The sequence below is a fragment of the Argopecten irradians genome, chromosome 1, assembly GCF_041381155.1.
Source record: "Argopecten irradians isolate NY chromosome 1, Ai_NY, whole genome shotgun sequence".
NCBI classification, from domain to species: Eukaryota; Metazoa; Mollusca; class Bivalvia; order Pectinida; family Pectinidae; genus Argopecten; species Argopecten irradians.
This window is the reverse complement of record NC_091134.1, coordinates 24,996,260-25,023,537: the sequence shown is the minus strand read 5'-3', so window position 1 is coordinate 25,023,537 and position 27,278 is coordinate 24,996,260. Positions and strand designations below refer to the sequence as shown.

Genomic DNA, 27,278 nt, shown 5'->3' with positions numbered 1-27,278 from the left:
AATGTTAAAATATATTCATATCAACATATTAAAAGCTGAGTAAGTTATAGAGTATTTCATTATCTGAAATCTCATGCCATCTTGCCGTTATCTGCAAAGTTATATTTTAATGTTGTACCATTTGATATACTGCTGATTTAATTAAAATGATAATAAATATGTAATAGTACATGTATGTTATGTTTTTGGAATCCATGATAAGCTTGCCTTGTATATCATATTTTGTAACGAACTCTTACATCAATACTCTTCAGTAACCAAGCGTACATTTATATGCTTTTTAGAGTCTTCTTTCAATCGGCATGTTGGCACAAAAATAGAAAAATGACAAGATTACTGTTATTTATGAACATGCCGATGAATAGGAGAAGGTGGAAATTATTAATCTGTTAATATAGATTTCCATCCGATTATAATGTAATCCTAGAATTTATTATTGGAAGTGTCGATCTAACGTAACTGTTGGATGCAAAGGTAGATAAGACTAGCGACAGATCGATCGGCTGAATAGATCGGTGTTGATTGCTGGAGTTAAAGGAGCTTATCATCTCCCGGATATGGATGCTGAAGCCTCGCAGCAACAGGGTGATGTATACAAACGGCTACGTGGGGTGTATACAAACATGTAACTCCCACAGCCTACAAACAGGACACGCTACCCTGCTGACGAGCAGTGCCATCAATAGTACCGCCGTGCTGGATAGGGTGATTATCGAACGTAGAAACCTCACCTTCCAGGGACTCGATCGACTGTGGTCCATCTATAATGTACTCTGGTCATTGGAAAGGTAGAAACGCGGAAACGCTGTTCTTACTATAGGTCTACAGAACGTGACACGGTGAGTTGTTATAAACATTAATTATCATCACGCGGAGAACTCTCTTGAAGTGACTGTCATCTTTACATCGTGCAAGTTTCAATATAAGACATTTGAACGAGTATTATTGCACTATTTAGTGACGTGTATCTTTTGAACTCCGAAAGTTCTAAACACCATAGCAATTAGCGTTATGATAATGTGATTCTGATCGGAAATTAATTATCCGTATAAAATGATATACTTTTAGCATATTAAAACCGGAAATGACATTGTGTTACAAGATATACATATCGAACTTTGAAAAGTAGCAATTAGTTGTGATTATATAAAGCTTGATGCTGCAAACTTCAAGAATAATTGACAAGTACATTGGACAGTGTCAAACCCCTCCACAACACTGGGCAGACTAAAGTGCACTTCCTTGATAACGTGTGTACCCGTGTAAGAGCATCACTGGGATATAGCTTTACTGGCGAATTAAAATGTAAGTATTGCTGTGTGTAAATACATATCAACATAGTTATGTTTTATATCAGAATGATTTTATTGTTCTTATTTCATTATTAACGCATACATTGTATTGAGTAAAAGGTGTCGTTCATCACATATCACTGATATTCTTTAGTAGCATGTATTGTATCAATTACAAATCAGCCACCATAATTAGAGAAAACAGAGCAAATACAGTAATAAAGAAACAAAACGAGCATTCGTTATTAAATGTACTATTTGTAAGTCGGCCTATACTTTGTTTTGCATTTTAAACGTCTGTTCCAACAACGATGTATTTTTCAGAGTACAATTGAATTATCAATTGAACATTTTAAATCAAAATATTGATGTCTCTGCGTTGTTATGGTAAAGTACAAATTTGACACAAATTCTTAATAGATACGTGAATTGTTTAGTTGCTTCTACAGAACCCATTATTTAAGTGCTGGTTTAATGCCTTCTGCCCAGGTGTATATTTATATAAACCAGATGTTAAGTTTCTCTCTCAGCCCTGAAAGAAAACAGTTTCATTTAAGCAATTTGTTCATGATAACGAAAGTGAAAGGTGAGGGAAATTATCAATCAAATGGATCTGACACGTGTCCCGAGGGACGGAATAGATTTTATATATTAGATACATCATTATCTTTATTGCTAAATAGCCATTTAATTAAAAAAAACCTACAAAATAAAAGTTAACTTTGAAGTTAATTTTGACTGAATAAAATATTGTACTACAGCTGTACGATAAATTCTGCTTCTTATATCATGTAAAATTAAAACAACTGTCTGTTATTTCACAATTTGAAACAAAGAACCGATTCATAAAAGCACTCGTGTAACGGCAGTGTGATAGTAAAGAAGAGGGCTTGCTGATCATCTCGCCACTTTACTTTTATTGAATTCTTGGAGACTACTCAATAGAAATATTGTCATCGGTACACTATAAGTGGGTATAAGAGGGTATTTTAAGAATGCAGATTGTTTACTGTTATCGCTGAAATGGCAGTTCAAGCTTTATAAACTTTAGATAGCTACGAAAATGACATTTTACACATTGGTTATCGTTGTTCCATATTTGCAGTGTGAACAACTTCAATTATGCTTATGTGAAGTGACATTGTGATAACTTCCATAATACCATCAAGGTAATTATTCACATTCTATGTTGTCTTAGGTCGATAGTGTAGATTTTCAACAAAGGAGAACCCTGCAGTCTTGTTGACTAATCGGTTTAAGGAACCGGTATGTAAGGAACTTAAATATACATCAATCAATTCTGTTTCGTAAATTGTAAATAGTTAATGAATATATGCTGATGAGTTCATTTCAAGAAAAAGTTTTGCCGGTATAACTATATTTGAAAGATAGCAATAGAGTCATCTGGGCGCCTAGGGGTGTAAACCTCCGCTTTGTATCTGTGACCTAATTCACATTGTATGTAAATCACTCCTGTTAAATGATCGCTGCACGAACCGAGAGACTCCGGGGAGTTTAAACTACTCAGAAGTCCTAAAGCATTCCCATACAACTCGGATAAAGACTTCACTTTTCATTTGAAAACGTTTGAAACCATTCATTAGTCGGCAGATATCTAAATCGTTTGTAAATGAGAAGATTAAGGGATATTTATGTTCCCTAATAGACCGATTTGTTCATGTTACAGTCTGGTTGTGATATTTGAAGATAAATTATCTAATAATTTTTTCCAATTTACCAAATCGATTCACGGCGATATACATTTGTTTTTGCTTTGAAAAACACTGAATTACTTTCAAAAACAAAGATAGATCGGTTAATGGTTTTTTTTTAGTTTAAGCCGATACAGTGTATTTTTTATATATGAAGATGCTTTCATTTGGTGATATTCTGTAGTTGTCGTAACATGTTTATCTTTATCTTCTTAACTGAATATGCAAACAGGTCACAGCGTTGTAGGATATCAGAATTCCAGTTAAGTAGCACCTCAAAATAGTCTCGGCCAGTGGAAAGAACCCAAAGCCTACCTCACAGGGGCGAGCACTCATCAGATGGCCAAATGCGATGCGGTGTGAAGGGAAATGCAAGGAAGAATAAATTCAGTTAGGAAGAAGAGAAAACATAATATTCTAAATTTAGTCGCCTTTTACGATCATGCAATAGGGACAGCCGGTACAATTCTGTAGGTTAACTATCAATTAATATTGTTCAATATGGAAATCGAAGTAAATAATAGGTAATAACTCTTTTGTAATGTTCTTATCATGACTGATTTCATTTTGCGTTTGCAGTGTACAAAAATTTGTGAAAAAATAAATGTGAATCTTTTTTTAATAAACCATTAATTCAGTCGTTACACGATTGCAAACACCCACACATGTTTGCCTTGACGGGGACGCCACAAGCAAAGATATCCGTTATAGAACCCGAACAGAACTAGTCGTCTACATAAAATAAAAGACGAGGCTTAAACAAGCAAATACGGACTTGAACAGTTCCACTACAAATTATCACATTTTAAGCTTGTTCACCATGCTTAGGTTTTATTATACCGACATTGGACCAACATATTGTTTGAATAGCTGCAGAGTTTAAATATAATTGCTGCCATGCAGGTTAATGTTAAAAGTGCACCTGCTGCCCCATAAGCATGATCATATAAGGCGACAAAATTTAGGATCTTATCTTTTTCTTCTTCTTAATTGACTTTCTAATGTTTCTCTTCACACCACGGCTCTTTTGGTGAGAACTCGCCTTGTTCAGTAGACTCTGGGTCCTGTCCCTTGGTCAAGACACACCATAGTCTATAAAAGTGGTAGGTTCTGCTCCTGTCTAGCGCTTATTGATGAAGTGAAACGACTGGTTTACGCGCTATCACACCACATTGCACACAGGTGGCATGGCCGTTAATAACCCTGGCTGTTACATGGGACGTTAGGCCTAATAACCGAATCAAACCAATTTGATACGACTTCTATCCATACTTCGCCTTTACCAGGGGTTAGAAGCCAGGAATTTAATCACTACTTTCTATCATAAAGTATGCGAATCAGGTGCATTACATTACCTTACTGCCACTATCATCCTACTGATATGTAACCGTGAACAACATACATTTTAAATTCTCAAATGCGCTCAATTACATCTTTTCTGACAGGTATTATATAACGTAACGTCAAGATAAGCAAAATCTTATTTTCAACAAAAAAATATAATTTATATATTTCTACTACTTTGAAGAAGATTTCTTGTTAATAGATATAATTGTTTGTGGTATTATCTTTCATTAAACTAAGCCGGCAAATTTTATCAGCCAACATTTTGCTTTGCAGATTACACTTTGTTTTATGTTTAATTTAAGGAATGTTTTCAGATAGAATATTAGAACACTTCTCATTTGAAAGTGATTATAAAAACATAAATCCATATATGGCGATTTAAGCAAACCAGTATCAGACGAAGGTAAAAGGTTAAAACTAGTTATCTTTACAGAATATTCCGTTTATGGCGATGTAAGCAATACCAAGTGAAATAATAATGATATCCCCTCAGTGACACCGCCATCGTATCAGTATAGACATGTTCTCTACTCTAATCATACAGCGTGTCAAGTAGAGTGATATAAGGAACCCCTTGAAATGTATAGTCATTGATAGAGCTAAGATCATTATAAAAATATTATTTCGCGTCGCTTCTTTACAAAAATACGATTTACTCTCTAAGAATATCTCATGTGTTTTAATTCATATGATTCTTGATGTTTCTTTTTTATTCATGTTCTTTTTGCTCCCCTGCTTAGCGTTACTTGTGCATTATTCGATTAATATCACTATGTATTATGTAAGAATGAAATTTAAAGTAACTGTACAAATGCAAAGCCAGGCGTTACAGTTTCTGATAATAATCAATATGCGCATAGGAAAAAGTTATTAATTTCACAAGTAGTATTCTTCGAAAGCCAACAGATACGTATGAAGATAGCTGGGGAAATTGTCTAATAAATCCAACAAGCGGTACTCCAAGAGGCAGATAGCCTAGACTTGAAAGTCTCTCTTCGCAAACTGTATATTGTCTTGTAAATTTTACAAGTGCCGCGGCAGGCAAAGAGCCAAGATTGACACATTTTTATAAGTATTCACCAATAATCACCCCTCAATACACATTTGAACTATTCCTGCTTTAAAACTGGAACGGGGTATTATTAAATATCTGGGATCAACTGGCTAGACGGAACTATAAAGCGGATAGTGCATATGTCCAGTACATCAACAACACTATTATTAGTATTATAGTATATTGACAGCATTATATCATTACTTTCTGGATTCGCTTATACCTTACGAAAGGTTGAGCACTCGCCCTTACGAGCATTGTTCTGGGTTCTGTCCCGTAGCCGAGACACACCATAGTCTATAAAAGTGGTATTGTTTTCTCCTCTCTAACGGTCAACATAAAGGGAGTAAGGCGACTGGGTAGTCCATTGTAGCAACACAAATCCCTAAAATCTCGATACGATATCATGCTTATAACTATATCCGAATAAATTATCTTGGTATGAACATGATATATATATATGATATTTTCTTAACACACCATGAATGGACTGTAATACAATAGAACACTAAAAAGTAATGAAGTACTGTTCTTCAGCATTTGTTCAATTTCATAGATAAATATCCATCTTTTCCATGCTTGCTTAATCGGTTTGGAGAATGCATCAAACTCTACTTCTGTTTGGGTGTTAATTTTAACTCTTAATGCTCAATATAACCTATATGAATTATGCATCGTTAAAACATTTTATGTTTTAAGGATTTCCTACAGATGTTTCGCTAGTTTTCTCTGAATTATCCATAATACTATTAGTCGAATGCTGTTGACGGAACAGAACTTTATCTGATGTCCTTGAAAGGTGTTACTGACAATGGGAATCGACAGCCGTTATACACATAAAAGAAATCCAAACAGCCGTCAGAGCAATAACTACCTATCTATAAAATGGATCATAAACTAGACAGTGTAGAACAAATGACATAACACATCATATAGAATTCATAACACATGTACTTATCGGAGGATGAATTTCATTCATGTAAAGTCGTCACCATTTGACATGAACATAAAAAACTTTTGTACTTTCCTCCGCACACAATCAATAAATAAAAAGTATTGCGACTGTACTTCGTCTAGCTTTGGCATTCGATTTAATATTGTTTGTGTTAGTTACTCGCTTTAAGTTTTTTATTTTAACATTTTTAGAATCGCAATGGCCGAGTGGTTAGATATCCCAACATCTTACCACAAGTCCTAGATCGTAGATCGGTAACTTTTTTCAGGGAACATGAGCTATATTCATCTTTAAATAATTGTTAATTAGACGAAAAACAAACATTTGATACATGATTTTTCTCGATTTTTTTTATACAAATCTAAATTGCTTGAAGGATGAATATATTAAAACCGCATTGTGTCTATCTGCTCCTATGGTCTTCTTTAAACATCGTAAAGCCAGCGTGACTTCTCTTTGTGTTTATCTAGAAATCACGTGATTTTGAAGACAATGAATGCAAGTTTACTGACCTTTACAGAAATATCATTGACTCGTCTACCTACACACGCCTTGATTCGGTATTAGCTTATTTAAAGATGATAAACTGCATTTGCCATACTTAAGAGTTATCTCTTTATTTCGGGCTTTTCTCAGCATCCACATATGGACGTTGGTGATAGAATGTCAGACACTTTAACAACTAGGCCAGATCAGAGTCGTATATAATATTGACGTTTCCTAAAAGATATAACTTCTTTTCACTATGTAGATATATGTTATTGTTATAATGTTTTTCTCTAGTAATTAAAATTTAAAATTTAACGTCTGAATTGATATATTTTAGTTTAGTTGCTGTTATTGCCTATATATCTACATTTCCGGTGTGTGTTCCCTATGTAACGTTACAACGAAATTTTACATTAAATTTTGTTTGTACGTAATTCTGACCCGAAGGAATGCATTTGTAGCGAATGAAAAAACCAGACTGATATTTTAAAATCTATACGCGTCATTAAAAATATGTAGTAAAAAAATATGCCGTTCATACACCAGTGAACAACAAACATAATGATTATTTCATAAATGGCGTGGGATGTTAAGAAGTCGTTTAACATGTATGTAGACAGGACAGAACATGGGTAACTATATGGTCACATCCCCCACTTCACGGCTCCTTCTTATTGGACATTCGGGACGCGAATGGTAGGCGATATGTAATGATTCAGAAAACGGCATTTTATGGTTTATCGCTGCATTTATACTCGCTGTCCTCATAAAACCCCAGGTGAGTTATCGTTGTTATATCATCAGCCACCCAGGTAGCAAAGCAAAGTGTATATTTATTATCTTAATAAATTATTCACTTTTAATGCACAGCAATAGTATTTGCATTCTTCCGTTTGGTAATCGAAAGAACATAGGTTTTTAGAAACTACACAATATGCTTTGCGAGTTTCTTTACCAATTTGAAATGTATTGTACAGTACTGAAACAGATCACGAGTCCTTTTATAAACGCCCCTGACTTCTAGTTCCCATCCGATGCTTCATTGTTTTATCACATTTTAATTGAAATGCATGCTCCAGACATGGGTTTAAACTAAAGTGCCGAATACTTTATTCAAAACAAAAGTAAACACACCTGCTGAAATAGTTCAAATGTAGTTTTTTTGGCTGCAACTAACATTTGGTTCCCAATAAGTGCCCACTTTTTTATTTTAAGCGTCAGTGGGCGATGATTACGGCGCAGATAGTATTACATGGAGATGTGAAACAAACACCACCTTGATCACTGTAATTATCTACTATAAGCGACAAACAAATGTCTCAAGTGGACCAACGGTATTAGAGGATCCATATGTTAATATGTGAGCTAGGTAAACCTCCTTTCTCGATAAATCAATTACAGTTTTAGTTCAGTATTTGTGCTAGGATAAGAACAAATATTTAATGAAGTCTTCCTTCTCTGTAGTAAAGTATTATAGGGTTATAGTATTTCGTCTACCCAGTACTCGTATAGATCCCATGGAAATATAAGCTGTCTAACAGAACTAATACAATAGCTAAGTTTTAATTAAACCATGTGCAGCATTGCATTTATGTAAAGACATTGGCATGTTTGCTGTTATAAATAAGGACGGTGAATGTTGTTAGTTATTCTATCGTTCTAACACAACCATTCTTATATTGTATAGGATGAACGTAACACGGGGTTTTGTCGTAGGATTCTGTTCATTATGAACTTATATTTCATTGTACTAAGATAATAATAGAAGATTATATAAACAATGAGATGATTGGTTCGACTGTACCAGTATAATGTTTTCTTGTGGAAAGAGGGTGCTAGAAAGATGTAACACAAAGTAAAAATTAGCTTTTGTTGTGTTCTTTTCATTCCAATATGTTATATAACTAACGAGTCATTGAAGCAAGCTATACGCTGCAGACAATTTCATTTTCGCAGAACATTTTATCTCAATTTATAACTGTATGGGACTGATAACTTGTCTACATTTTTGTAACAATTGAACTGAATTATGAGTCACACGTGAATATATCGTTGATATGATCATTCCTTTTAGCGTAAAAATGTACCTAAATCATGAAGAATCCTCATTTCGAAGCATTACATTTCACCTCTATATTGTGTTTAAATAACGTCTGCCTATGGCATTCTCTGCGTTGGATGACTGATTCTATAATTACTATTTTATGATCGTGTGGTGCTTGGTGTCTTTGCAGTACGCTAGCACTATATAACAGATAAGAGTCTATCTAACCAATATCGATAGGCAATATGAAGATTCCAGTTTCCAAAAGCACGCATGCATGCACAATCATAGCGTCTAGAAAGTACCGTTCTAAGATGTCATCAACCCTAACTTTAGTATATATTCTCTAAGGCCCGTCCCGTTACATATATTATGTACAATTGACTGTGACTTCCGCTTTGATGACCAATATGAAAACCTTTTCCATGTTTTGCTTTTTGACCTCATTGCCATATGAAGCTTAAAACAATAGTACTATTGTATATGGACGATAAGTCCCTAAGAGAGTTTATATGTATTAAAACATTTCTTTGATAATAAAAGTCGATGGCAATACCGTAAGCATACACAGCTTCAAGAGGAAAACTCGTAACTATAAGACAAATACAATAACTCTACATTCCAATACAGGACGGGATGAGATGGGTAATTTTATTCCCCGTCCTATGACAAGGCATTACTAGACTTATTGTATTATGTAGGCAGCAGAGTATAAGCTACACAATGTAACTATAATGAGTCTTGGTGAAGCTTAGTGCAGCGCAGACTAAGGTTGGAGATTAATTACTGTGTCTTGTATTCAAAGCCAACCTATCCAAGACATTCTTTGAATGTCAAACATATAACCTGAAGGTTACGACAAATCAATAACAACAATAGCCAATATTCATTATTGTTATACCCTTATAAAAACTTCCTATATAAACTCTATTGACAAAAACGCTAATAAACTGTTCCGTCAAAGAACTGTTAAAATGTGCTGTTGGACCGGGGTGACGTCACAATGGGGGTTTAGCAAAACAGTTATCAACAAGGTTTTCGGACGACAAATGATTTGTTGGACCCTCACACAAACTTCAGCCTCGGGCAACAGTTTGTCTTCGGGTCCAACAAATCATCTGTTCCCTCACCCCCAGTCAACAACTGTATAATATTAACATAAGGTTTTCAAATCTTCAAATCTTATACAAACGTCTTTCCCTAGCTCTTTATTACAACTCTTAATGTCACTGATAGTGAGAATAATAACCATGGAAACAATAGTAACAGTCAACAAACTACAGCTTATCATGTCCCTGAAGAACACTGCCAAAAATCGGTTTTATCTTGTGCTTGGGTAATTATATATGGAAAGAATGACCTGATATTTCACATATGTATCAAATGTCTCTGAGTTAAAACACAGCAAGACATGTACTTCACGCTAATTACGAACCAGTGAGTAGACTTTCTTCACTTAAATCATACCTGGCAAATATGAAGACATTGATACTTTCGCCAATAGTTCAGTTTCTGGATGACAGCACCTAAATGAATACTCAACAATATTATTACCTAGTTGACTACTTTTTATCAATTTAGCCTCGGTTAAGTCTCGCTGTCACTGACGTGATAATGTGGAGAGTGGTAGAGACACCCGCTGTCTAATAGCATCGCTCGCCCACTCAGCGTCATAATCGTATCATAAGCTGATTATGACGTACAAGTCAAAGCGTCTTCTGGACCTAGATGTTATGGAGTAACACGTAAATAAGAATACATCATATTTACGATCGCACTTACAAAGTAAAAAATTAAACTGGAACTAATTTGATTCTTCAATCAATTAACGCCAAACTTAATTAAGGAGAACATCAAACAGAACATATACAGCTATGCTAGCGATAAAGATAATATACAACGGTGCTGAAGGACACCGATCGGAAGCTGGATGGATATGTTGTGCGGCATAGAATTGTAATAACTGAAAGAGAGGAGGTGAGTTTATAATGTATTTTGGTCGATCAAACCTAGGAGTGTAATTATAAGTCAAATGCGAAAGTACTCTTCAGTCGACGTTCTTTTGCCATCTCAACGGTACTTTATGAATGTTGTAATTGTGAATGCGTCGCGATATTAATCAATGATTATAAACGCTTTATAATGTATTCCACAAAAAAATTTCTTAGATGTAAATAGCATATGATTCTAACACAACGACAAAGAATTAGGTTTTTTTTTCGCTATCAAGAAGGATTGAATAAGCTGTTGGAGACTACACGATACGAAACTTATATCATCAAGCACTGCTTTATTTCGCTTTCGTTTCCTTCCTAAGTGTCTGAAATGGCCGGAATTTAGAAAGAAAATACAATTTTGTAATAGACACAAGAAATGTTTACAGTAATGAATCCGTACTCTTAAAACAACGTTCTTGTGTACTGTCTATATCACAAAGCAAATGTAAATCTAGGCACTTTAACGTTATTATTTGTTAATTATATTATTATACTACTTGATCGTTTAGGTTTTCAGATAATTAGACCTCTTATCATTAAAGACGATTTGGGTTTTAAGATTATTAGGCTCCTCTGTTCAAAAGACATTTATTGTTTTTCGGGTATCTTTTAACCTCGAGAAGTTTTATATTATCTAAGTACACGTACGTACATCTTGCAATAAGATAATTGTTAATATCTTCACATGGCCTCGGCTTTTTGGCAGTGGATACTACAGTAATGTATCTTAGACTACTCAAAATCGCCATCACTTAGATCATATCAAAGATGTCCGTGGCCCAGCACTTTCTGCAAATATGATTAATAGTAATAAGTATCAAGTCAGAAAAACGTATTTCAAGCAATCATAATTTTGTTTCTTTACAATAGGCGTTTATGCCAATGAGCATCAGGTCTTGTTTAGCACAGATAATTAATGTAGTATTAGATTCGTTGTCTGTTTAGGACGCATGGAGGATACCACTAAATATTGTACTAATTCCAAGACTAGTTCAGACTTCGCTGAACAACAATTGTTACCCATTCTTAAAACCGTATCAGCAAATTTCATTCTAACATTGATCCCTTTAAACTTTCTTTTAGTATTTTCCTTACAAACATACTGTTCAAAGCTACATGCACGTCGTTATATCAGGCACGTACGTGGTCTTAAACTGTCAATATCAATAATCATAATGAAGTATTTATAAAAAAAGGAAATATCGTCATCCAAGGTTCTTAGATCACACTACAATGTAACATGATGTCTAAAGAACAAATCTTTTTTTAATGTAAATCTAATATGAAATTGAAACGATAGATTTGGAAATGGTTGAATGTAAATAAGGTTGCTAAAACCACCGGTTTCATAAAACTGCATCTCATGTTAATTTATCAAATCATTAATATTGATATGTGATACTGATTCCATGTAATTTGAACCATGGTACTTTGCACCCAAGACATTTCTGTTCTGTAAACTGCTATTTTGATCGTAATCATTTACTTTGACGACAGGGATATTAATATCAACTTTTATGAACCTTGTTCTGTTTTTTAAAAATGCATATATAATTCATACAGGTATGAAATTTGTGAAAGCTGATGAAACGCCAACCGTGACTTTACTACCACTTCGATCACTATATATATATATATAGTATACATTATTAATACTGAAATCTAATGTATCAGTTGATACAAAACAAGAGAGAATATTTTTCTTCTGTCTGGAATTATTTCCTGAACAATGATCCTTCGCCATTGAAGTGCTATTGATTTATACGCAAGTGACGACTTCCAATCATATTGCTTTCTCTTTTCTTGTGCCAACCATCTTCATATCATCTTAAAACAATTAGATTTGATTAATTAATTTTACTTGGCTAAATCTGGCACAATCTACAGTCGCTTGAATAAGAGTTGTTATCTCCTGCGAAACGCATTTAAAGGGGATATTGTTTTTATCTCCTACGAAACGCGTTTAAGGGGGATATTGTTTTGGACTCAGTCCGTCCGTCAGAGATTCTTTTCTGGGCTATAATTCAAAAACCGTTCAAAGAAACTTCTTGAAACTTTCTATATACACCAGACAAGTGTCCGAGTTGCGCCTTCTGCTATTTCGGACCTTTCATTTTGGAAAGTTTTTTTTTCGGTACCATTGCAACTTGGTCAAAAAAACAAAATTACTGCTTCCTTTTGTTTCCGGACTTTTACTCCAAAATCGTTCAACGCAGCTCCTTGAAACTCTCTGTATACATCAAACAAATGCCCAAGTTGTTCCTTTTGCTATTGCAGACCTTCCATTTTTTATTTCCACTATACAAGAAAATTAAACATGACATGACTATACTGCAGTATCCCAAAATACGCACCGCATACATGGGAGGCCGTCCTTACATGACCCGGGCTGTTTATAGGACGTTGATTTATCAAACTGAATACTGAGCACAAGGAAGAAGATGGAACTGTTTTATAGGCTCTGATAGGACTCGATTAGTTGCGCCGAACATATTCTTACACCAGGCTAGGCACGCGAAAGAGGTTACACTTTTAGATAATATTAAATATGATATCTAAAATTTAATAGACTTTTACGACCTTCATGGCTCGTTATCAGATTTCATACGCTTTTATGTATTCTGATCATGGGGCAGACCCTATGTTTGGATTAAATATAAGATCATGTTATTTTGCAATGACAAAATTGCTTTGTAATGTGTTCAGCAATAATTGATTTATTTCTGTTTAGTTGCGTTAAATCATGTTTATGTTAACCATCATACATAACGCCCGTTTTATATTGTTGTACTCGGCATTTTGGTCCCCAACTGATTGATTTAATTTGACAAACTAAGCAACATATACGTAATCCAATAAACTACAGGGAATGTGTCAAATGTATGCAGGTCATTCCTTCATATTTCACTTTGAAAATCGACACTATCAGCGTCATTATTCAGATTGTATTTGCCTTTTAAGTTTAAACTGCTTATTTAAAATGATAATGATGAATATTTTTTGTTTTGACCTTTTATTTACGACTTTCAGAGAGCATGTTGATCCATACAGTGCGCAAAATATTTGGTGACTTTATGTTTTGTGTAATAATGTTTAAAAAGTGTGATTGGACATCGCGTTGGGTGGTAAAACCGATATGTTCTCATCGTAATGGCTTGGAAACAGATGCATCAATAATTGAAATATCTTCAATATATATGAAAATATAAATATACGTGTATTAATTACTGTAATTTATTCCATATAGGACCTAACATCATCATGTGTCATCATTAATCTGTTATACATGGAAATATAAATAAATGGATATTAATTACTGTAATATATTCCATACAAATCCTATCATCATCTTGTTTCATCTTCTCAACGCATTTTGGATTTGATACATCTGTCTACCAAATCGGAGTATATATGGCATGTGTTATTTTAATTATCTATATATTTATCTGTATATATATTTCCATCTGCTAGTGACATCCTATATGGTTGATGGAATTATCCATATTACATTAACTACTGATATGATGTCCATTCAACATGCCGTATCTTTTCTTGCACAGTCCCTTTATAAATGACTTAAGACAATAAAACAGATAAAACAAACAATCATCTGTTTCAACTATGCCTATAATTTCAGTAACATTATTTGAGTCCGTATGAGTATTCATATCAGAACAGGCTGTTTATATAGTATCAGGTGCCACATTAGTTTTTAAAATGTATCGTGTTCTCTTTCATGGCAACTCTGTAATATGTAATGCTTAGTTAGATTAATTGTTTGTTTATTTCTAGCTGAAAATAGGTTATCTTTATTTGAAAATTAATCTCGAGTTTGATCAACTTAATAACACAGTCAAATGTTGGGGAACGTCTATATCTAGACCTATCAGATTCCGTTCTGAAAGTGCTACGTGGACCAGCAAACATTTTCTTATATCCCTTGGGTATACATACTTTAGTTCAATTATTATTCGTGCTGCCTTACTTCTATCGTTCGTTTGTAAAGTTATGCTAATAATTTGATACATAAACACCCCTCTCCTTGACATGTTAATTCTATAACAAGCCCCGTCAAGAGGACAAGAACCATATTCATTAAATCAATCACTTTTATGTATAGTGACTCAAAAATTTTAAATGTTTTGGAAGAAATGCTTATTTGATTAATCAAACTCCCTTTTCTTATTTCAAAGCATGTTAATGTTGAGACTGTCTCCATTGAAGTAAATAGGACGTTCATTAATCAAGCAAACAAACAATCCATTGAAAATGTGTATTGTGGGAAATAAAAAGAAAAACAATCAAGGGGATATGACATCATCTGTTTTCAATACGACTTTTAATTATAGCAATTTGATAGGAAAGAAATATAAGAAACAACAAGCTACCTACACGTCTTTGGAATTTGAACCAGTTGCATTTGTATATATTTATATGTGGGTCTATTGGAGGATTCCAACAAAACCTTGTAATGTGGTTCTATTGGAGGATTCCAACAAAACATTGTAATGTGGTTCTATTTGAGGATTCCAACAAAACCTTGTAATGTGGTTTTATTTGAGGATTCCAACAAAACCTTGTAATGTGGTTTTATTTGAGGATTCCAACAAAACCTTGTAATGTGGTTCTATTTGAGGATTCCAACAAAACATTGTAATGTGGTTCTATTGGAGGATTCCAACAAAACATTGTAATGTGGTTCTATTTGAGGATTCCAACAAAACCTTGTAATGTGGTTTTATTTGAGGATTCCAACAAAACCTTGTAATGTGGTTCTATTTGAGGATTCCAACAAAACCTTGTAATGTGGTTCTATTTGAGGATTCCAACAAAACCTTGTAATGTGGTTCTATTTGAGGATTCCAACAAAACCTTGTAATGTGGTTTTATTTGAGGATTCCAACAAAACCTTGTAATGTGGTTCTATTGGAGGATTCCAACAAAACATTGTAATGTGGTTCTATTTGAGGATTCCAACAAAACCTTGTAATGTGGTTCTATTGGAGGATTCCAACAAAACCTTGTAATATGGTTCTATTTGAGGATTCCAACAAAACCTTGTAATATGGTTCTATTTGGGGATTCCAACAAAACCTTGTAATATGGTTCTATTTGAGGATTCCAACAAAACCTTGTAATGTGGTTTTATTTGAGGATTCCAACAAAACCTTGTAATATGGTTCTATTTGGGGATTCCAACAAAACCTTGTAATATGGTTCTATTTGAGGATTCCAACAAAACCTTGTAATGTGGTTTTATTTGAGGATTCCAACAAAACCTTGTAATGTGGTTTTATTTGAGGATTCCAACAAAACCTTGTAATGTGGTTCTATTTGAGGATTCCAACAAAACCTTGTAATGTGGTTTTATTTGAGGATTCCAACAAAACCTTGTAATGTGGTTCTATTGGAGGATTCCAACAAAACATTGTAATGTGGTTCTATTTGAGGATTCCAACAAAACCTTGTAATGTGGTTTTATTTGAGGATTCCAACAAAACCTTTGTAATGTGGTTTTATTTGAGGATTCCAACAAAACATTGTAATGTGGTTCTATTTGAGGATTCCAACAAAACCTTGTAATGTGGTTCTATTTGAGGATTCCAACAAAACCTTGTAATGTGGTTTTATTTGAGGATTCCAACAAAACCTTGTAATATGGTTCTATTTGGGGATTCCAACAAAACCTTGTAATATGGTTCTATTTGAGGATTCCAACAAAACCTTGTAATGTGGTTTTATTTGAGGATTCCAACAAAACCTTGTAATGTGGTTTTATTTGAGGATTCCAACAAAACCTTGTAATGTGGTTCTATTGGAGGATTCCAACAAAACCTTGTAATATGGTTCTATTTGAGGATTCCAACAAAACCTTGTAATATGGTTCTATTTGGGGATTCCAACAAAACCTTGTAATATGGTTCTATTTGAGGATTCCAACAAAACCTTGTAATGTGGTTTTATTTGAGGATTCCAACAAAACCTTGTAATATGGTTCTATTTGGGGATTCCAACAAAACCTTGTAATATGGTTCTATTTGAGGATTCCAACAAAACCTTGTAATGTGGTTTTATTTGAGGATTCCAACAAAACCTTGTAATGTGGTTTTATTTGAGGATTCCAACAAAACCTTGTAATGTGGTTTTATTTGAGGATTCCAACAAAACCTTGTAATGTGGTTTTATTTGAGGATTCCAACAAAACCTTGTAATGTGGTTTTATTTGAGGATTCCAACAAAACCTTGTAATGTGGTTTTATTTGAGGATTCCAACAAAACCTTGTAATGTGGTTTTATTTGAGGATTCCAACATTTACCAAAACCTCTGGATGCGGGTTCGAATCCCATTGGGGCGTTGTACCTGGTCGGTGTTTTTTCGGTACTCCGTTTCTCCACCAACAAACCTGGCACGTCTACATGTTGTTATTTGAGGTATTATTTGAGGATTCCAACAAAACCTTGTAATGTGGTTTTATTTGAGGATTCCAACAAAACCTTGTAATGTGGTTCTATTAGTGGATTCTCTATGAGCCTCCAGTCTCCCAAAACTCTCACCTCTCATTATATACACGCTACACACCGCATAAATGGGAGGCCGTCCTTAAATGACCCTGACTGTTAAAAGGACGTTAATTAATCAAACAAACAAAGCCTTCTTACAAAGTCCTATTTTGTTTACATTTATTGTGTTTGGTTGATTAGGGGTTCGTTAGGCTTAACTCCTAATAGCAGCTAAGGATATATAAGATAGACCTCTCCGGTATCCTGTGTTTGAGAGACCCCGATATATTCTGATTGCATTTTCTTGAAATACTGTAGTTTTTGTCCTTTTCATAGTGCTATCTCACTGCAGTATGCCGTATCACAGATAATGTAGCCGTGATCGACATTGTCATGGGTATGCTGGCGAAGGAATACCTTATGTTTTCACTGATTTGGATAAAAAATGGTACACTATTAACATCATAGTTATTGCTGAAGTAGTTCCTGTTATCTTCCTCAGCGAGATATGATTATGATTGGTAAATATAAACCATATGTGCGAGGAAGGATCACTACTGAATGGTTACATTAACGACTCGTCATCAGTTTCCCTTTTACCTGTGGGAAATATGCGTTTATTCTGAAATAGTCGACCATAATAATGTACATGCAAGAATGTACATGTATAATAGAACATGCATAATATTAAGCAAAATAAATGCAGAACTTATGCTTTCGTCGCCAATATCTTAGGAATGTGTTACCGTTCTCTATATTAAGCAGCATGCGTCAGAAAATATTTCAAAAAGCAACATGATTTATTAAAACTATCGTAAGGAATGAAACACAATTATTGTCGAGTTGTTAATGTGACATTTTTCCTGTTTTTCTCCATCACATGTCCCTTGATGATTTCCATTCGATTGATGGCGTTTTGTATAGTGTATATTTCTCAATATAGAGAGTGAAAATACACACTAGTTTCCCCGAGGGGTTAATATTTTCTAGCCAAAACTATATATATATATTATATCACTTAATCAAATATGAACACTTTCAACAGTTTCCCTTTGATTTGATGCAATCAGTTTAAATAATGAATGTCTAGGATCATAGTCCATTGAACATATCACTAAAAGGGAAGATACTATTCAAGACGACTTCGATATACTGTGCATATATATATATATCCTTACCGATCAACCATATACATTGTACTCATAAATGTATCATAAAGTGATATTGCATTGGGTGAATGTGATAATAAATGTCGATTGCACTTGTTGCTGACATGTGGGGATATACAAAGAGAGATATTCAAGCCAGATTACACTGTTGTTATTTTTTATGATTTATGATTTACATGTACACGGCAAATTAACTACATTAACGAGTTCCTAAACAATGGTATGCATCACTACGTATACATTCAATTCATGATATTTCGGTTCATCCCGACGTCACGTTCTACCATCCGGATATATAGCTAATTAAACATTCATCAAGAGCTAATTTAGTTACAGAGCTCGTCGACAGTGCTTTTTTATGTTCTACATATCATATCAATAACCATTTTACACTTCATGATGTTTAGGTATCATTTTTATATCTCGGGTCATTAATGTTTTAGATGTGCCATACTGAAAGTCAAACCCAGTGTCAAACATATTGGACCCGATACATTATATAGATATTGATATATTTGATGCAATTAATGCCGCTCTACTTACAAGATACATCGGCCTGGAGACAAGGTCTTTAAGTCACACGAACTGACTATTATAAGATCTGCTTCCACTTCATGATTACAAGACTTATGATTATAACAAATGCATGTAGTATTAACGTATCTCTTGTATCGTCATAGAATGACTGCAAACTAATGGGATGAGATAAATTGTAAGGATGAAACTTAATATGTAATGTTTTAAGGTCAGGAGATATATTACACTGAAATTCCTTATGCATTCTGATTATTTATGATGAGACTACACTGAATTGTGTGTTATAGTTCAAAAACATAAACTATTCATTATAATTCATTGTATCAGGAAGGACTTCTTTTACAAGTCTTTAGAGTTAAAAACTTAATAATTAGATTTGTACTCGTTTCCGTTTTTAAATACCGACCGTTATTTGACCATTCACACCACTGCTAACAAAATGTACATTCAGCGATTCACACCCACATAGATGAATGATTTAATAAGCTATTGCTCAATTTTCAGTTATTCACAAACGACAAGTTACCCTTCTCAAACAGTAAATTGTTGAATTATAATTATTTGTGGGTTCGACCTTCTTATTGTCTATTAAATTCAATCTCAATGATATACAATCGAAACAACAAGAGTCTGGGAATAATTATCGACGCGGCAGCTGTCGCTTATATTGCCGGTAATTGTATACTTTTCTAACACAATTACTGTCAATATTTGTCCCTGATGCCACGAGGAGTGGAATTCGGGGTCCTGTAAGGAACAATTGAAAAATTAATTATCATATAATCTAATTGAATTCTTATTGTTTACTTGTTCATATTTTCGCCTCCAGATATTAATCTGGAGGCGTTTGAATAGAAAGTGCCAACCATTTGCAATCAATTTTCATGAGACGTCTATATGACCTGCAGAAGTCTGTACCAGTAAATTTCTCACGCCTTGAAATTAGGTAAATATGTTGTTAAACTAAAATACATAGATATAAAAATTAATAAATGCAATAAAATTATAAAAGTATAGATTTAAAGAAATCAAATCCAAACGTATGTTGATAAAAGTCAATACGGACTACTGATAAAAGCTATGATATTTTGAACAGTCATAAAAATTATAATTCTAGATAAACTTTATTACATTTATAAGAAATAATCTCTTCAGAAACCTTATAAACAATTAAGTCAATATAATTTAATGACGCCATTTGCATTTGTGCAAGGTTAGATGAAGGGCACGGATAAAACAGTAGTTTGACGCTTCCGTCTAGTTATCCCCCGCCCAACGAAGTTGGCGGGGGATATACAAATGGGTTCCGCCCGTCCTTCCGTACGAATGGTTTCCGGAGCATAACTCTAAAACCAGTAGAGATATTTCCACGAAACTTCATACACACATTGGTCTTATGGTCTAGTAGTGCCTTTTGCTATTTTTAGGTTTTCTTTTTTTGCATTTTTTCCGTAACCATGGAAACATTGCTGAAAATATCATATTTTTGTACCAGGTTCGTTTCCGGAGCATAACTCTAAAACCAGAAGAGATATTTCCACGAAACTTCATAGACACATTGGTCTTATGGTCTAGTAGTGCCTTTTGCTATTTTAAGGTTTTCACTTTTTGTACTTTTTTCTGTAACCATGGAAACATAGCTGAAAATGGCAGATTTTTGTGTAAGAACCGTTTCCGGAGCACAACTCTAAAACCAGCAGAGATATTTCCACGAAACTTCATAGACACATTCTTTTTATGGTCTAGTAGTACCTTTTGCTATTTTTAGGTTTTCATTTTTTGCGCTTTTTCCGTTACCATGGAAACATTGCTGAAAATATCATGGTAAATGGTAAATGTTACTTTGCAAACTCCACCCATCTTTGTGTATTTAGTCTAATATAAATGTCAAGGCTGTATACCTGATTCAACAATTGCAGCCCCGCTCTACTTGAATTATGTCCTTGTTATTATGCCATACACAACTTGAGACCCTTGGTGTGTAACGTATCGACCGCTCCGCTGTAATCTCGTTATAAACGTTATATGCAATGTACACGAAATTGATTACTGCCTATAAATTATATACTGCAACATGTCACTTACCTGATGTACATGGCTCATTGCATCGTATGAGATGGATTTAAAGTACCTGTGCATGCAAGCATACCTGTATATTTTCTCCACCAGAATTAATGTGCATTCAAAGATCCTACTTCTAATGCTTATTTAGTCTTTTGACTGTTTACTAAGTTGGGAGAAGTTCAGACATCAGGGTTTTTATTATCCTTTTTGGAGATATTCTATGCGTTTCTTTGAGAATGAGTATTCGTCACTGAAAGTGCAGAGACCAAATAAGACTAATGCAAATACAGTGATGCATCAACTTTGAGATAAAGACACATTTCTAAACAAATTTAAAAAATCTGCCTTACGATTTGGATAAAGATTGAAAACAAATGAAACGATTTACAGAAAATGCTTATGGAATAATCAACTTCAGGAGAAAGAATCAGCTATAATTTTCTAATTGAAAAGGTAAGATTGCACAAATTTTGCATTATGGTAATACAGGCTTCTTAATTTCATGTCCGTATCCTCAAAAGCAGCTGCACTTATAATTCGGTTTAAAATCAGTTTAATTCGGTGAAATGATGATAGAAACATTTCTTGGTTTTCCCTCAATGAGATATAGTCAGATTGATCATCATAATGTTGTGTTAAATCGTAGTCATCATCTGCTATTGTTACGTTTTGATGATACGATGATTTAAAACTTTGTTTCATCGCACCATATTTTGAAAAATTATGCAAATGAGAGTTCTCATAGAAAATTGTCGAAATGTTACCCGACAACTACCAACCATGGCCTAAATATTGCGATCAGGAAGTGAAAAGCAGCTGATAGAATATCAGACACCTCACCAGTTACGATTAAATAGTATTGCATTATGATCAGATCTCAATAACGTCTACTGATTATGAAATGCTACATGTTCCAAGCCATATGACATTCGTTCCGAGTCTTCCACAAAGAAAACTGCATTACGCTTTCAAGTGTACATGATTTCTATGCAGGTTTCTATAAGAAATATATGGTGATAACACCTACAAGATATAGATTCGCAGATACCACGTAAAGAAATGTCTACCCGGCAGCTTCATCGATTTTAGCCACGGTTGACTTGGCATATTGTGTGTTAGTTTAAATATTTAAACATGAACCTTCGTTTTGTTCATGGTTGTCTGTGTGTGTTACTTGTAACACATTCTCACGGGTAATTATTCAAACAAAACACGCAATATCGACACACTGCCGCAACACATCGGACACATAGCAGGCACCCCTTGAATGTTCTACGTTACTCTACGTTATGCTCTTATCAAACCTCGACTAACGTACCACATTTATGTGCATGTTCAAAATTTTAAAACACGCTACGTTAAAACGCAGGTTAATTTAGGGGTTGAAGTAGGCGACTCTGTACGTGTAGGTACATGACGGCGGATAAAGTTGACGATATTCTACGCTACCATTTCGGTACGGTTCTGCTACCTTAGAGCGCAGGTATGAACAGGCCTGAATAGGACTTTAACCTACATCTACTAAACCAAACTAAAACCGCTTTGCCTCCGACTTTTTCTAAATGAAAAATGATATAGTGCAACCACGTGTATTTCTCAGGCATGTCTTCTCTGTATGCATTCCCCTTGGCAGTACAATTCGCATCATCGTATTTCAGAAACATTAAAGCTGCCAAAGATGTTACATCGTTTTAACGTTCATGTGCAAAATTCTCGATAACGTTGACTTCAGTACGTAAATTCATAAACAGGTCGTTCCATGTACCGATTCTCGCATCTTCTGTACCGCAAGTTACACTTTATACTGAATTGATATCATGGTGTCATAACCAATCTAATACAAAGTATGTTACATTTATATTACAACAAAACTTGTAGTGCACACCTTTGATTCAAGATCAAGTGCTGAAAGCAGCAGATACATTTATATTGTCCTACTCACATTGGACTTTGGATTCGAGATCATACGTTTCTCTTACTAACAATTTCAGTCATCTCGGCTTCTGATCTGAGCGTTCGTCTCTGTAAGGAATATTAGGGTTCTGTCCCCAGAGCGGGGAACACTTTGGGTCTATAAAGCAGCAAGTTCTGCTGTAATGCTAGGTTTACACTATGTTCCCGGCGGCCACGGCAGCCCCGTTTCAGACCACCGTGGACAAAACGTGGTGACCGCGATACAACGTGAGACATCGCAGAAGGACGTGATAGACAAACGTAAGCGGCCGTGAATACCGTGGATGCCGTGCCAGATTTTTAAACTGTCAAAAAAATTGCCACGGTAGTCACGGTACTGATGGTGAACGCCACAGGACGTAATAAAACGGGATTGACGTAACAAAACCTAACAGTGCGTACGAGGCCGTAACAAAACGTCCACACGGTCCGTGGTGGAACGGGCAGCAAGCATGTTCCCCGGAATCTCACGGTGATTTCAAGTTTTGTGACGTTCTGTTGAGTTTTTTCCACGTTTTATCACGGTTGATGCAGATTGGTTGCACGTTTTGTGCCGTTTTGTCCAGGTTTGTCAAGGCTTTGACGGCAAGCCAAGGCACGATGCTTTGTCATCACGGCTTGTAGCGGTTGAAAGCCCGACGTGATACGGCGTGTTGCGTCTTATTACGGTCTTGCGTTGCAAGCAATATATGATTGCCCTGGCCCGGTACATATTTGCTACTTCATGGAGTAATTTGTATTAATAAATAGAAATAGTCATTATCAAACACATTTAAACCATCATATTATACCAAAGCTATTATTTCAAAAGGCAGATTAAGTGAGAACCATTTCAGAAAAAAAATATTTGCGTAGAAACACTTGGCTATGATAATTATAATTTTGTAATCAAAACGTGTTTGAAATGACATTTTCGGCAATAAATATTGTTTCATTTGCTCCAAAAAAGCCCTGCATCAGACTTTCATCCCTAGTAAGCCTTCGCGGACCTTGAAAAAACGTATCGGAGTTTGATCAAAACGTGTAAAACGTGGCAGACCTCATCAGATCGTAACAGGCCTATAGAGAACGTAGTGGTATCCTTGATAGACCGTGCTAAAGCCGTAGTGTACCTTTAACCTCCGGGAACAGCACTTTCCCCTATATCCACGGTCTACCACGTAATCCGTAAAAGACCGTGGCAAAACTTTACAAGACCTAGCTCAACTTGAATACAGAGACAAAAATAGCCAAAATTCCACGGCGCACCACGTTCCGGGCAAACGGGGCTACCGTGGTCGCCGGGAACATAGTGTAAACCTAGCATTACGTACCGCAAAGTGGGAATGCTGTTGCCATTGTCAGTTAAATATGAATGTTGGAATGTTCCGTTCAGTGTCAACGAGTGTATTCTGCAGTAAGATCTCACTATTGGTACAACAAATTTTTCCATATCTGTAACAACATAGTATTATAAATCTGAAAAAATATGCTTGATTAAAAGCTTTAACGAGATTTTCACTCTTCACATTCTTTTAGCAAACAAAAACCTAGTTTTCAAACATTGCAAAGATATATTGTCGTTCAATTCAACAAATGGAGTAGTGTAGTTGTAGTGGGTTGGGTTTTTTTTTTTTTTTTTTTTTTTTTTTGCCTTTATTAAATGTGTGCCAGTGTCAGATGCAAGTACAGCGTATGTGGAGATGGTGAAGATTTAAAAAGCTGGGCTATATTGTTACATTATTATAATGCGGCTTTATCGTGTTAATAAAAAAAAAACTCGTATAAATCATATTAGATTAAATATTACATTATGTTAAAAGTGAGTCTTCATTCTTCCAAGTTCTTAAACCGAATGATCCAAAACTTAAAAAAAAAAAAAAGAAAAAAAGATAAAAAACCCGATATCGTATGTGGCACCATTAGGAAGACGTCATGGAAATGAATGTATTCATGTCATATCGTTACATTTTTGCAGCAAAATAAAAGTTATTCAGTGCAATACTGTGACCGGCATTATTTAAAAAACAACATGGATTTGTTTCGATGGCGGCAGACGTTACCCTGGAAACCACAATAGTCATTTGTTCTCGTTTCAGTGCCCGATGGCATTGCTGTCAGGCTATCACTCTTTTTCAGAATAGTAATTTTGAATCATGCAAGCTATGGAACACGATAGCAAAAGAACATCCATTTTCGCATCGTCGGTGTCATTCATGTAACAAGCAATCACGGTTTACATAATGAAATGGCGCCAATGTGTAATCCGGCACGTTCTGCAGGTCAGAAGGTCAACCAATTAAAACGAATGTGTTACGCAACAGATTGATTAAAGTGGTGTTTAAGCGAAACAGTCGCTGTTTAATGGTTTCCCTGGAGTTGATAAACTAGCAAAATTGGCAGCAAATATTACATCTAGGAACAGTAGAATTTAATGCTTGTGTCATTGCAATAGCAAAGACCAGGGATTGAATGCTATACAAGTTGATGTCCATATACTGTACAAAGCATAAAGCATAAGTATAACATGCAGTTTAATCAGACAGTATAATTCTTTAGGGATTTCCACGTAGTATTTGTAACTGACTATGTTATCGCGTTGTTCTTTATGGCTTTCCCGTACTTTACAAGTAGGACATCCAAATGCTATACGCCATCTCTATCGGTTTTCATCGGCATCTAAACCTTCCTTATCTTTTCTCTTCTTTGTAAATGGATTCCCTTCGCCTGGTGTATCCCATGACACCGTCTAACTTTATCTGAACTTTTACGTTCGTCCTTATAAGGAAAACTGATGCTTCTGCGCCTATGACTGAGCTATGTCATAGTTTTTTACCTATAAAAAGCGATAGTTTTTGCACCTCCTTAATAATCAATGTAAAGGGAGTATAGCTTTGTTCATTGTATTTGACAATATACTCTTACTAATATTTAGTACTATTTGTTTGTTTGTTTGTTTGATTAATTAACGTCATATCAACATCTATGGTAATGTAAGGACGGCCTCCCATGTATGCAGTGTATAGAGTGTGAGAAGTGCGAGGTGCGTGTTTTGGGAGACTGCGGTATATTAATGTTGTGTCTTCTTGTATAGTGGAACTGTTGTCCTTTTTGATAGTGCTTGCTTGGTGTCCTTGGCGGCATGCTTCGGTGATATAACAATTAGTACTAAATAATAGGATATATCCTCAACTATTTCCACCCATGACCCGTTTAAGTACGTGTTTCGCAATTCTTATAACTGATGTCGTCCTAAAATGACCAAGGAGTCTATGGCCATAGCTGTTGGTAGGACGTTCAACTTAACTAATTTTAACAGTATTTTTATATGCCTTGCATTGTCTCACTTTCTTCCGTTTAGACTATGATATTTGGGCATTGACAGAGAAAACTCTACAACGCCGATACAATGCAAATAGTTGAAAAGAAATATATGCTATTCCAGTATTAAGACTGAGTAATTTCTTTAGAGAGCAACCAACTAAATAATTTCACATAGACCACAGTGTTAAACTTTGTTAAAGTTTTGTACTGTATTATTAAAACAAAGGAATATTAGTTAGCTATTGTGTTCTATAATTAAAGTCTAAGTTCTCATATAACACTAGATAGAAAAAAAAACGGTTTGGGTCCTTCTTCTCAAACTCCAACCAGGGTAGCTTTATTGAAAGCAGGCGCATTTTGCACTAAAAAATCCTGAAATTCTAATGTTTTTACCTATTCATTATCAAAATTGATATTTTGAACCTAAATCTCAATATGAATTTCTAGGAATAATTACCTGTCAGAAAGCATTTTTACTTTTGAAATTCATAATTAGCCAGCCAATCAGCGGCCGGGTTAAAATTCTATCCTGGGCTCAATCTTGTATACACAGGGGCCATTTCAAAGGTCTTTTTTATTTAGTTGGTTGCTCCCTATATAGTTCCACACAAGATTAAAGTCTTTAAATGGTGCTGTATAGTAGCGATTGGTTTCATTGGTGAATTATCAAAACATTAATTCTTAACGTGGGTCTTCTTGACACTTTCTTTGCTTATCTTTGTTTCCCACTTCTCTGTATTGGCGTCATGTTATCACCGAGCACGCAGTCGGCCTAACTTAGTCACGATATGGTTAAATACAACAGAACACCTTGCATAATGTGTCGACAAATGCTAATCACATCACAGCAGCAAATCGTCT

The 27,278-nt window shown here is 34.9% G+C and overlaps 1 protein-coding gene across 1 annotated transcript in view; it reads left to right on the top strand.

Annotated features, from left to right (window-relative positions):
* The first annotated feature begins 564 nt into the window (after positions 1-564).
* LOC138321776 (cholecystokinin receptor type A-like) overlaps positions 565-27,278 on the top strand; it is a 47,520-nt gene continuing 20,806 nt past the window's right edge. Inside the window, exon 1 of the mRNA XM_069265728.1 lies at positions 565-1,305. The gene's annotated coding sequence lies outside the window, so the exon portion shown is untranslated. The remainder of the gene's footprint in view (positions 1,306-27,278) is intronic.